The sequence below is a fragment of the Aedes aegypti genome, chromosome 2 (genome assembly GCF_002204515.2).
Source record: "Aedes aegypti strain LVP_AGWG chromosome 2, AaegL5.0 Primary Assembly, whole genome shotgun sequence".
Taxonomy (NCBI): domain Eukaryota; kingdom Metazoa; phylum Arthropoda; class Insecta; order Diptera; family Culicidae; genus Aedes; species Aedes aegypti.
The window spans coordinates 408168029-408181005 of NC_035108.1; positions in this window are offsets into that span (position 1 = coordinate 408168029).

Sequence of the window (12977 nt, forward strand, 5' to 3'; positions counted from 1 at the left end):
CGCGACTAATATTTGAATAGTGCACTGTGTTCATAAACATCGTAAGAATGCACACACCAAAAAAATCTTAGATTTACACGTCACGTAATATTAGCCTCAATCATGCAAAGCCATTTCTCATGTATTATTCAATGATAAAACCTATAAACACATCTATTATATACAACATTGTTACCAAAATCCTTAATATTGAACGCGCAACGTCTTCTCTCGAAGAATGTTGCATGCAAAACGGCACGGTTTACATGATTTTCACGCTGAAAATTTAATCATAAATAATGCACATGGAATGACAAGCCGTCGATCCATCCATGTGCATTATTTTTGACAGAATATTTAGTGTAGAATCATGTAAACCGAGAATTTTTTGTTTGCAATTTCACTTTCAAGATGCAAGAATGCATACAACATTTTCGAATGTTGGATGGAAGATCATGAAATGTTTCAGTTTCACTCAAGTTTGCAATCATTATCGAATGCAATGAGACAATTCAAATTAATTATCGTTGAATGTTCAGTTACAACTCGTTTTACATGATTATCATAAAAAATTACGTGCCATGTAAATTTGAGAATTTTTTGCTGTGCAGCGCCATACATGTCTTGATGACAGTTATGTCGGGAACGAGTTACACGTCGCATGTCCCACACGCGCGTTCCGATTTGGTGGGCGCGCGACAATATTAAATTCAATAACTCGAACAATAACGTTAATTTTAGTGTTGGAAACCAATCTTTTAATTATATTCGTGAGCTCTGAAGGAATTTTGGTTGCAATGGATTCAGTTTACAGAAATCATAAACAGATTTTATCCCCTTTGAGTTCAGAAAATTGTTGTGTCGTAACTTCAAAACTCTTTTAAAATGACATTTTTAATAAATGTAAACCAAATTTTCATTCTAAACAACAGGTAAAGGTAAACTTTGACCTTGTCTGTAAAAAATAAATTGAACTACAAACTTCGTTTTACAACAAAGTACCCTACACTACGCTGTACATACTTTGACATAATTGATGTTATCTCAATGCTCAATTATCTTCGAAATAATATTCAAATTATACTCAAAACAGGACCCTATTTTGCAGTTTATTGATTTTATAAAATAATATAAACAACTGGAATGAGCAGAGAGCATTGATTTATTTTTTAATAGAATATATCCTGTCGTTTTCATCATTTAAAAAAAACGTATGTGTTGCGATTAAGGCAATACTATTTATTCTATAAATCTCTGTACCCATGTTTGGTGGTAAAATGTAAAATAATGTACATCCATTCAGGAGCCAAACTGAGAGAAATTGACTGAAATTTTTGGTTTTTGATTTGTTATAAATGTTATGTTACCTATGATCGTGAAGTATAAGTTGTCGATATCCACTCGTAGTTACTCTAAAACTGAGTATAGGCTCTCCCAAATCTAAGCGACTTTTTACGGCGACAGCGACAAAAAAAATCTTCGCGATTTCGTTGTTGTGTCGCTACAAGCACTCTTCTGTGGAACCATCCTGACTAACACGACGCGAATCGCTGCGAAATCGCGTCGCTGTGGCTTAGGCGCGCTCATCAAACAATGCATGCAGCGAAACATCAACGAAATCGCGGCGATTTTTTGTCGCTGTCGCCGCTAAAAGTCGCTTAGCTCTGGGGAAGCCTTATATGTTTTTGATACTTGTGCAGTATTCGCTGTGTCATTCTTAAGGAAGAATGATTGAAAAAAATGTACGTTATTGTTTGACTTACCGGATATTTTTGTAAAAAAAAAACATTAAGAAAGTAGTATTTTTTTTTTCAATTTACTTAAGTTTAAAATATGTCCGCTTATAAAATGTCCAAATGTACTCTACTACATCTAAACAACACAATGAAGACCTTAAGCGATCATCTAGTCCATTAAAATAAGTTTTGAATGTTGTATGTTTGTTTTTTTGTAAGGTGAACGAATATGAAATTGGGTCAATTTTAGACACAAATTCAACACTTTACCATTATTTCAAAGATTTAAGAAAATAAACACAGTTTATGATTGCCGAACAATAGATGAACCGTTCGTTATTGATAAAGTATATCGAAGTCCATGGATAATGATAGTTTTATACCAACTTGATATGAAAACAGTGCCCCGTACGAAAATGAAATTGAGTCACTGTAATTCATCGACAAAACACGATTTTTGAAAGTTATTTTATATACACTATTGCCGAGACGAGAAATCAACATCTAGATTGTGGGATTAAAACAACCCCTTTAGCCAGGCCTCCGAAGGCCGCGAGGAGTAAACTCCTAAGAATTCATTTAATTTTCCTATGAAAAATTCCTTTAGAATTTACTTGAAAAGTTGCTGAACGGACCGTAAAAAATAAGAAGATTCAGAACAAGTAGAAGAAAACACCGACAATGGTTTCTTAAGGAATCTTTAGGAAGAATTCTTGAAACGATAATTGGAAATATTTTCGAAGAAAAAACAAACATATTTTTTCAGGTTTCCTTGAAAGAATTAATGTGGGGTGATTCATGCTGAAGCGATACTTTAACATGTAGTAGCATAAGAGATATTTGTTTAATGCGATGGTGAAGAATATCTGAAATAATTGATGCGTGAATCCTAAAAACAATGCTGAAAGAGCACTAGGAGAAGTTTCAACAAAATATCCTTCAAATATTTTCTGAAGTAAATACCGGATAAATTCAGTGAGGTTTCTGTAAGGAAAGAATCCAATTGAAATCTGGATATATAACTGATAAAAGCCAAAGAGATTTTTTTTGCCGCAATATTGAAGGAATCTATGGATGAATATTTTCTGGACAAATTTATTTTGAGAATTATATTTTACAGTGATCTTTGAACAAATTTCATAAGAAATTCCAAAAGACATCATTGTAAATCTCATAGCAGCGCCACTAGAGATTACTTAGAAGAATCCTATAACGAGTCCTTGAAGGTTTCAGAGTAATTTCTGTACTGATCTCTTGACACATATATGGCAAAGGAATCCTGTGCAAGGAAAGAAGGATACAATAACAAGGGTATAATTTCCCTTTTAAAATCCTTGAAAAAATACCTCAAGAAACCCTAGAGGAATTCTTGAAAATGTTACTGGAACAATCGTCAATTTCTTTTCTAATTGAATCTCTAGTGCTATTTCAGGTGAAGTATGGAAAAGAATATCTGGGCGAATATCTTGATATTATTGCAAAAATGTGTGGAGCAACCCCTTGGATGAATGCTTAATATAAGTATCCCTGATCAAATGTCTTCTTTTTATGAGTATTCAGGATGAGAAGGTATCATCGGAAGAATTTATGGAAGGAAGGATTCTCAATGATGTCAGTAGAAGAATTCATTGGGAATGTTTCTGAAGCAATGCCTAAAGACTTAGCAGAATATTTTTCTGTAAAAATATTATCATTTTATACGAATTGAACTCATTATCGGAGTTATGCCAATGCCAAATATAAGAGCCAAATGCCAAATATAAGAGATACATTTTTTATGTCTTCTAAAGAAATGCGTATTTTATCAATAAAAACAACTTTGTAGAACATGTGAAAAATCTCAAAAATACCCAGAAAGAGATATAACAAAAAAAATAGTTTTAAGGGGTCGTTCACAAAAAATGACCCATATCTCTTAAAATTCAATAGATAGAGCTAAAGTGTCTTCAGCAAATTTTCATGTAGTGAAATTATCTACAACTTTGCCGAAGACACCATTGTTGTATCTCCACTTTTTCAAAAAAGTGAAAATCTATCTCACTGCTAGGTGGATTCATCACAAAAATAATTCTTTCTTAAGAAGGGCTTCAACATCCCGAACAACTTCTCTGAAGACACCATACCTCTTAAACCAACTTTTCTGGTGCAAAACATTTTCGATCACGAATGAAGGCCCTTGGAAGCACTGTGGAACGCACAAAGCACAACAAACATGATTCAACATTCCTGCTAAGGCTCAAGGATTCGAATGTCAAGGATTCAGTTTCCGATCTTTTGTTGTAATTGGGCGAGCACCTAGCTGTCGCTGATTAGATGCTTGGTAGACAGTTGAAGTACACTGAAAATTTTCCTTTTGAGAGAGAGATGCACTTAGAGAAGGCTGATTACAGAGATGTCTCATAAGAAGAGCAGTTTTCAGCGTCCTTTCTCATCACTTTAAGACATTCACTGTGTGCCTGCTCATGAAAAGGAACCAGTGAACATGTACACCACCGCAGTACTAGTGGTTGCTTTTAATTAAAAGTTTTTCCATCTGACTCGCTAACAACGCGATAAATGACACCTATTCGCACCATTGCGCCCGGCATCAGAACGATTCGTAGCAGCACACCAACAACAGCGAAAGTATGTAATGCAGTTTGACAACTTTCGATGAGCTGGATTGCTGTTGCATGACAATGTTGTTCGGTTGAAAGTCGAGCAGATTGAAGTTGGGATGATAGTGAAATTGGAAGATGAAAATTCTTTATTCCAATGTTCAACTCGAAAGATAGTCTTCTAGCATTGATTTCATGTGGAAAGCACGAAGCAGCAGGATTCTTATGGTTTCGATCAATGGTTAATTGTTATAAAATCCAGTACGGTTACGATCTACTTCGTCGCAAGCGCTTTTATTCGTCTTATCAGACTTGATGTTTCACTACGGCGGATATTCTAACTTACCTTCAATATTGAATTATTTTTCAAGTTTAATTTTGTGAAAGATGTTATGATACGTCTACTTGTACACCAAAATATTGTAATTATACTACTGTGTTCCGATAAATAACATCAGTTTAATTATCCACTTTCCACATTTTCACTGAAATCGCATGGACGAAGACGTACCGAGTGAAATCTTATTAGCGATCGACTAAGCTACACCACATAACGACTCATATTTCTTCCAACCCCTCTATGTGACTTACTTCACCGGGCTGAAGAATTTCAATCTAATCACACACCGAAAAAAATTCTAATTTCTTCTACAGCGGTCAACTTTTTCACAAAAAGACCACGGACGGAACAGAATCACGATCTCGATGCTCTATAAAAGCTTATTCTTTTACTTTAAGATGCAACATCGCAATTGAAATAGAGACTGTTCTTGGGTCTCCATGGAAAAGTTGAGAAAATTTACATTTCTGACATGGGAATATGTCATTGAATCGCACCGGGATTCAATCACTGCTAGCTTTAACACAATCTTATACTTTGAAGCCATGAGCATTCCCCATGACCCCAAAGAAGTCCTGTGGTGAATAGTGTTCAAACAGTTTTTTTTCTCCAGCTTAATCCAACTGTGAGCTGTTCGTCAAAACTTTCCACTTGTGTGCTTCGTTAGCGTCAATCAACACCGAATCCGAGTGTGGAACGAGAGCGAGAGAGAGAGACTGGAACTTTCAATCCGTCGCCGCCGAATAAAATTTATCCCGCAAAAAACTTTGCACCCCAAATGTGTGCCATCTTTTTGTTCCCATACCTAACCATTCACATACGGGTGCGTTATGCGAGTGAGAAGTTTGCAGCTCTGTTTTTCTTCTCGGATTTTCGCTTTCTGCTGGGGTTTAATTCTCTTCTGATACACTCGAGAGGAAGTACATAGGAGTAACAGGACCAATTTCATGGCCAAAATGTTCAAAAACGTTTCAGGGTTTAATTCTTAAAAAAACTGTGAGGATCTCTTTCTTATCGTTCTCTGTAACAATCATGATCCGCAACACATCGTGAGAGCCTGTTACCTGTCTACTGCTACAGCTCTGATTATTGATTATAGTGAATTTATTCAATGCCTAAGAATTTTTTTTTTAGGTCATTACTATACTTCAATGCTCAATACCAAAGATGGTGAAAAATCTGTTAAAACGCTTTTGTACATAAACTGAGGCAAAACTTATAAAAAATGAAAAAAAAAATTGCGTTTTAGATAATGTTGTAAATGAAACAATATGTGTAGAAAAACATGTATTTCATGCAACTATTCCAGGAAAACATACGTTTTATTATATTCACAATATCACCTAATATAGTATCTCATAAAACATATAAAAATCTCCAAAAATTTTTGTCTTATGTCCAGGAATTTGGACCAGTTACTCCTATTTGGGACGAATCGAATTGAATGGCAAATGTGCTCCGGAGAAGGGGCTCGGGGAGTTGCGAATTGTGTGGTGCACTTTATTGCTGCAGAACTCGAAAGTCGTACATTGCCGACACTTGTTGAATGAATGATGATATAGAAATATCTGCTCTAACTGCTTGCCATACAGCAAAAGCTGCAGCAGCCATGGCGTCAGAGAGCAAATGGACAAAAGTTTTGATGAAATATTGACGACTGCAGAGGAGGTGGTTATGCCGGTACGGTGGTAGGTAAGTGCTTTTATGTCAAACTTCTTGCGAAAAAGTAATCATCTCAATTAAAGATGACAAACATGGGGTGTGATTGCTGGGAGTAAATGTTGAAGTTTTCGTTCAAACAGCTATATCGCAAATTTGCACGTAACTGACACCGAAATTCGGAACAAAAAACTATTGCACAACGAAGGAAAACCAGAAATACCTCAAATTGAATAGTTTCGTGGAATGGAAATTCAAAGGGTAAATCACAAAGCTACTCATATTGAGCTCAGCTGTTTAGCTTAATACGAGCACTATACCTCCATCATTATCACTGTTATATGGGCGAAGTAAATGAACAAATTAGCTGAGGAAACGTAACAGTATCTGGCCACCTTTATTAGGCTCAAATCCCATCAATACAACATTTTTTCCTTAGCCTAGTGGTAACATCAGCGGCTACAAAGCAAAGCCATGCTGAAGACACAAACGAACAAACGCAACATTCTAATTATTTACATCGCCCTGCAGAATACCGTTCAATTCTAATAGTTGGTAGTTGGCCGCCGGGCCACTCGTTTGCTCACTACCGCCACCTAGTTCGTGGTTGGCAAAATAAACATTTTTAGCATTGGGCGTAAATGTTTATGTGACTATGTTTTAAACAGGGTAGGTATACGACTGTCAACTACAAACAAAGCTTGCCTAACAATCATCTCTCACGCGGACCGGCCCAAACAGCACAGGTCAGAATCGCGTGCCAAGCCAAGCCGTAAACGCTGATGCTTTTCAACACTCAACCAACGGGATGTCTAGCAGCGTTGTGAGCCACACTAACACACTCACAAAACATGAACGGTAGGCCTACCTTCGTGCGTATACACCCCCCTGCTTTAAAATAAATTCTCGATTACTTTTTCAAATCAACGTAAGTAACTTTCATACGGTTTAGAGAAAACTAATTGAAAACTAATTGAGAAGAATCACAATCTGTCTTTCAAAACTGTTTTAAAATGAATCACCTTTTTAACATTTTTTCGCCGTGTACATCGCTCAAATTTTGCATACAATCATATCGCGTTCAAAAACTAGGTAGTTTCTATTATTTTCAACGAAAATAATTATAACAAAATGATAAGCCGTTTCATACAGTTACTTTCGACGTTTTTCTACCAGTGTAAAATCGGCTCAAGTAGTGTTTTGTTTTGATTCGTGGTTAAGTCACTTTGTCTCTCTATACAGCGGGGCGGCGAAAGTAGTGGTTAAGTTGCGAAAGTTGAAAATCTTACTTTCGTCGTTTTGTAAATCCAGAAATTAAACGTTCTAAAAGTGAAAAATCTAGTTGGGTAGGAGCGGAGCATGTAGAATCTCGTCTGCGAAACACGTAGGATCAATGAAGTAAGTTTATTCACGTTTTCGACTTGAAACTATTTGAATAAGTTTTCGAGAATTATTTTTACTAGCTGTTACGTCTCTTTGTCTGTGCTAAAGACGACTGGATTCGATACCCGGTCGGTCCAGGATCTTTTCGTTATGAAAAATTTCCTTGACTTTTCTTGGGCATAGAGTTAGAGTATCATTGTACGATATATGAATGCGGAAATGAAAACTTTGTCCAAGGAAGATCTAAATAAAAACTTTGTAATCGATCATACAACACTAAGCTGAGAAGCAGACTCTGTCCAAGAAAGGGCGTAATGGCAAGGAAATTTCCATTTACAAGTTATTTATTTTAATCAGTATTGGTCATAGATTTTTGATAGACAATCCAAAACGAAAAGCTTATAAGCTTATAAATGGACGCTCATTGGATATCCTTCCGAATAGGTTTTTATTCTCAGGATATTTTATCTTTGGGAAGCTTTCTAAAGCTTTATTCAACCGTTTGAATTGAACTTCCTTTCTTTACCAATCGAAGAGGAGAACTGATTTCTCTTTAGGATTCACTTATTTGTTGTTGGGAAAACGTTCACTCGAGCCATGTATAAATGGGAAACATGCGCACTGCTTATTTTGCAGTTCCTGAGTAGGAATGATAAAGTTTCTATTATGGCAAACTTCATTTCTGTTGAGAGCAGCAGAAAAACGGTGATATGTGGACTTGTTTGTACTAAAATGTTATTCGTGGGAATGGGAACTCACCCCTTGTAAATGATATTTTATGGTAAGAGTTGCTGCTACAAATTTCATTTATACCATGAAAAGAACAGAAACCGGAAACAAAAGTAGAAACTTGAGTTTTCGCACATATGGGAATTGGAATCAACAGGGACAATTTTATTTAGAAAATTCTTAATTCCTTCATTTCATATCAGGTTGATAAATGAAAAATAAGTTTTATATCTGGCTGATTAAAAAGTTCAACCAGTTCTCAGATAGGTGGCGACAAAGGCGATAAAGAATGGTAAAAGTCGTTCAGTGAAATGAAGAAAACTCATATTTTTGTGATTCTTTCGTTGAATTGAAGTGAAAACAAAAAACCTGAATGGGATAAGGTAGGTAATATTAAATAAGAAATTTTCTTTTCCAATTCTCGCGTTTAGTATCAAACAGTCGTAATGCAGTGAATGATTTGTTTTTCTCGATTTTCTCTTCTCTTCTCACGAAGTTCAATCGATTTTGATAACATCAAACGTGTGCTAAAATAAGGGCGTAAGTCGCATGATCGATTTCTCTTTATCGAACCTCTCTTCTGGGAATAAAGGTGACAAGAAGCGGGTTTGTTAGCATTTTTCACTTAAGGACGCTAGGCAGCGGTGCAATCTTGCGTCCTGAGGTGAAAATATGAGGCTTTTTTTCTAACTTTTTTCACAAGTGTCGGATTGTTTCGCGGTCTTCGGCAATATTCTTCTTCGTTAAAATACCTATCGAGGTCTGTGTTCAGATTTTTTATAGAGATCGATGGGCGACCTCTGGCGATTTTTTTTTTGCAAAATTAAGTTTTCCTTTAGTAAATCCCAGACAAACTTTGAACGGCTGGCGCTATAATATAGTTTCTCCGATCGAGCTGAAATTTTGCACAGTTGTTATGGGACCTAAATGCAATCCAAAAAGTGGACTGGAGCGAGAATCTTAATTTTGTCCCACACTGATGCTCACCCGATGATAATGGTGAAAAGTGAGCGATGGATTTTAATGAAGTTTGTTCTAAGTGTTACGTCTGTTTGTCTGTGTTTAAAGGCTGAAGTAGAAAACCCAATACAGTGGGATTCCGTTTTCGGCAACAAGGTCGAAATTTCTAGTTGCCAAAAACACAACTGCTAAAGATTGAACTTGAAAAAAATGTGACACTTTGTTTTGGATGTAACTTTTTATCTCTGGGGTAAAACATAATGAAATTTTGGGTAATATTAGTTTAGAGTGTTATGTTTCTAGACCCATCCAATTGCCTGCGTAGTAGTACAATGTTGACAAAATGTTTTTTGTTTGCTGTAAGAACTGTCACAACATTATGAGAATGCAAACATAAACAGAATTGCTGCAGAGCATTCACTTTCTTGTTCAACTGACGTTGACCGAAAGCTCAAATGACGTCAAACAATGTTCGATACGTTTTCATTCTGAGGGAATCAACTTTTGTAAGATTAATCGTGCGTTGGTATTCGTGTCCACGGTGCTCCCCTGACCGTTATTACTGTTGAATCTTGACAAAATGAAGGTGACAGCACTTGAATTCAACGTTGCATGTTTTGATTTGAAATAAAAAAAAGTTAAAATAAACATTTCCGCCTGACCCAGATTTGAACAGCCAAGTGCAAGTCTAGTGTCTTACCTCGACACCAATTCGAATCTGTTGAAAAGAGTTGAATTGATCTCAATCACTTTCTACAACGAGCTGTCAATGATTGCTTTTACACAAAAGACATGATGTTCAAAATCAACGACTTTTCACTTTAGAATCTAGTTCTAGAGACAGTAGAGCAAATCCAAAGTTAGAACTCTTCAAATCATGGTGATTGGTGTTTTGAATTGGGTCAAGTTATCAATCTATTCAATCGAACGTGCTGATTTTTTACCGTGAATGATTCGCTACTGCAATCGGATGCCTTCGGCACACGAATTCGGTGTTGAAGGTGTTGAATAGTGCGGGACAAATTTTAGATTCTCGATCCAGTCCACGTCTTGGATTGTATTAGGTCCCATAACAACTGTGCAAAATTTTAGCTAGATCGGAGAAACTATATTTTAGCGCCAGCCGTTCAAAGTTTGTATGGAATTTACTATGGGAAAACTTACTTTTACAAAGAAAAATCGCCAGAGGTCGCCCATTGTCCTCTATAAAAATTCTGAACACAGACCTCGATAGGTATTTTTACGATGAAGAATATTGCCGAAGACCGCAAAAGAATCCGACACTTGCGAAAAAAGCAACAATCGAGTGAGTGTTTCCCATGTGTGCAATGAAAGCATCCTCGAAGGAATTTTTGGAGAAATATCTAGAGTAATCGTAGAAGAAGTTGTCCTAGTGTAATCCCTGGAGGAATCACTGGAGAAATTCTTGGAGACAGAAACTCTGCAAGTATCCCTGAAGATATTTTTTTTCTGGAGGAATGCTTGGAGAAGTCTCTGGAAGAATTTCTGGAGGAATCTCTAAAGAAACATAATGAGAAATCGCCTGAAAAGCTCATCGAGGAATTCTTGGAGATATTCCTGGAGCAAGTGTTAAGAAGTTTATAGAAGAATCTTATTAAAAATATTACCGAAGGAATGGAAAAATTACTGGGGGTATTCCTGTTGGAACTCTGTTAGAAATTCGTTGCGAAATTTCTAGAGGATTCCCTGTCGAGATTTTTTGGAGGAGTCCTTGGAATATTCCTTGGAGAAATGGAAGAATCCCTGGAGCAACTCCAGGCAGAATTTCTGGAGGAATTGCTGAAGATAGTCCTGGAGCTCTGATCCGGTCTTAAAAAATTAGGCTGCGATCAAAACTTCTTCGTGGCGGAATCTCTCACAATATCGTAGATAGGGGAACTAACGTATTGTCGGCAGCCTAAGCAGCTGAACTTAGGAGGAGGCAATTATACAGAACAATGAAGCACAACAATTAGCAGTCCTGCTAATCTCCTGAGACACCTGAACTACACTAGAGCACTCTTCCTTTTTAAATTATCATGCACAAAACACTATTTCGTTCTCCAAATCATCTATTTTTCTTCACCAAAGTCACGAGGCACTTTGTTCTTTTATCGACAATGCAATGACTATTGTCGGCAGCTAAATTGTTCTCTTCGGCAATCCAAAACTGTACAAAAACTAGGTTATGCATTGATAAATTTTCGTATTTGTTGACAATGCCTGAATTTAAACGTCGCTCATTATGTTCTACTCGTTTGAAGGACCAATGCAGAAAAATACAGACTACACTGAGAACAGCATTGCAGTTATAAATAGAATAGCTGAGAGTCATATTGAATACACAACGCCACTAAATTTGTGCAGACTAAGGCGCCGTTTTCAAATTACGTAACGCTCTAGGGGGAGGGGGAGTAGACTCAAACGTTGCGGCTCAAACACAAAATTTATTTTTTTCTTATTACGTATCAATTCTACACGCGGCGATCTGGACTATAGAGATTCATGCATTTTGCCTTGAGAAAGATGGAAAGATTATTGCAATACGAAAGCTTTATGTATCGTTTTAGCAGCACCCCGCATCGAGGCGTCGATAGACGAGAGGAGTGCGCACGAGCCTATCGATCGATACATCTTTCTGCAGTCGAGACTTGTTCTGGCCATGTCCTAGCAACAGCTAGGGATTGTAATTACAGTCATACCTCGATATAACGAAACCTCCTTATCACGTAACTCGATATAACGTAATTTTTACCTCGATATACGTAACTTTGTTTGGCTCCCATTATTTTTTTTCCATTTTTCATCAAAAACATGATTTATGAATAATTTATGATTTCCGTTATCCCTTCATCGTGCCCGTTCCGAAAATACCCATATTGCATGGGTTTTCAACGATTTTCCGTAACCGGAGGCCACCATCTTGGATTTCAAAATGGTATCGGACATCGATTTTCGTTATTCCCTCGTCGTGCCCGTTTCAAAAATATCCATGAGAACATACCTGGAGTTATTTCTATTAGCCTTTTCCCATTATGCGCAAGATTTTGGTTTCGGTTTTTGTATCAATATCCTATCATATAGGATAGGGATAGCTATAGACTTTTGCAGATAGTATATTTTTTCCCAAAGATGGATGATAAAGATATGCTTAATCTATCATTGATGAAAAAATGCTAATAGTATCTCCATGCGTACATCAATTGATAGAGACAATATAGTCTATCTTCTATCCATCATTTTTCAAGAAGTGATAGTATCCCTATCACTACCCATAGTGATAGTATCATTTGCTAGTATCAAAAGATAGACGTAATAATGGTAAATGAAAGGGATAAATTTGAAGCCTGTCCAGGTTGCCGTGAAATATATTTTTGTTTTCAAGTTTGGTTTTAGAACGTAAGAGTTGTGTTTGATCTTTCGACCTTGACGCTTGCTCCTGCGGGGGCGAGTGACGAGGGCAGGATCAAACGTGTCGCGCGTCGGTCGAGTAATGAAATGAAAAAGCGCCGCGGATCGTTAGTGGTGTTTGATCTATTGATCGAGTCGCTTGCTCTTGCGTGGGCGAGTGATGAACATTTTTTCGAAGTGCAA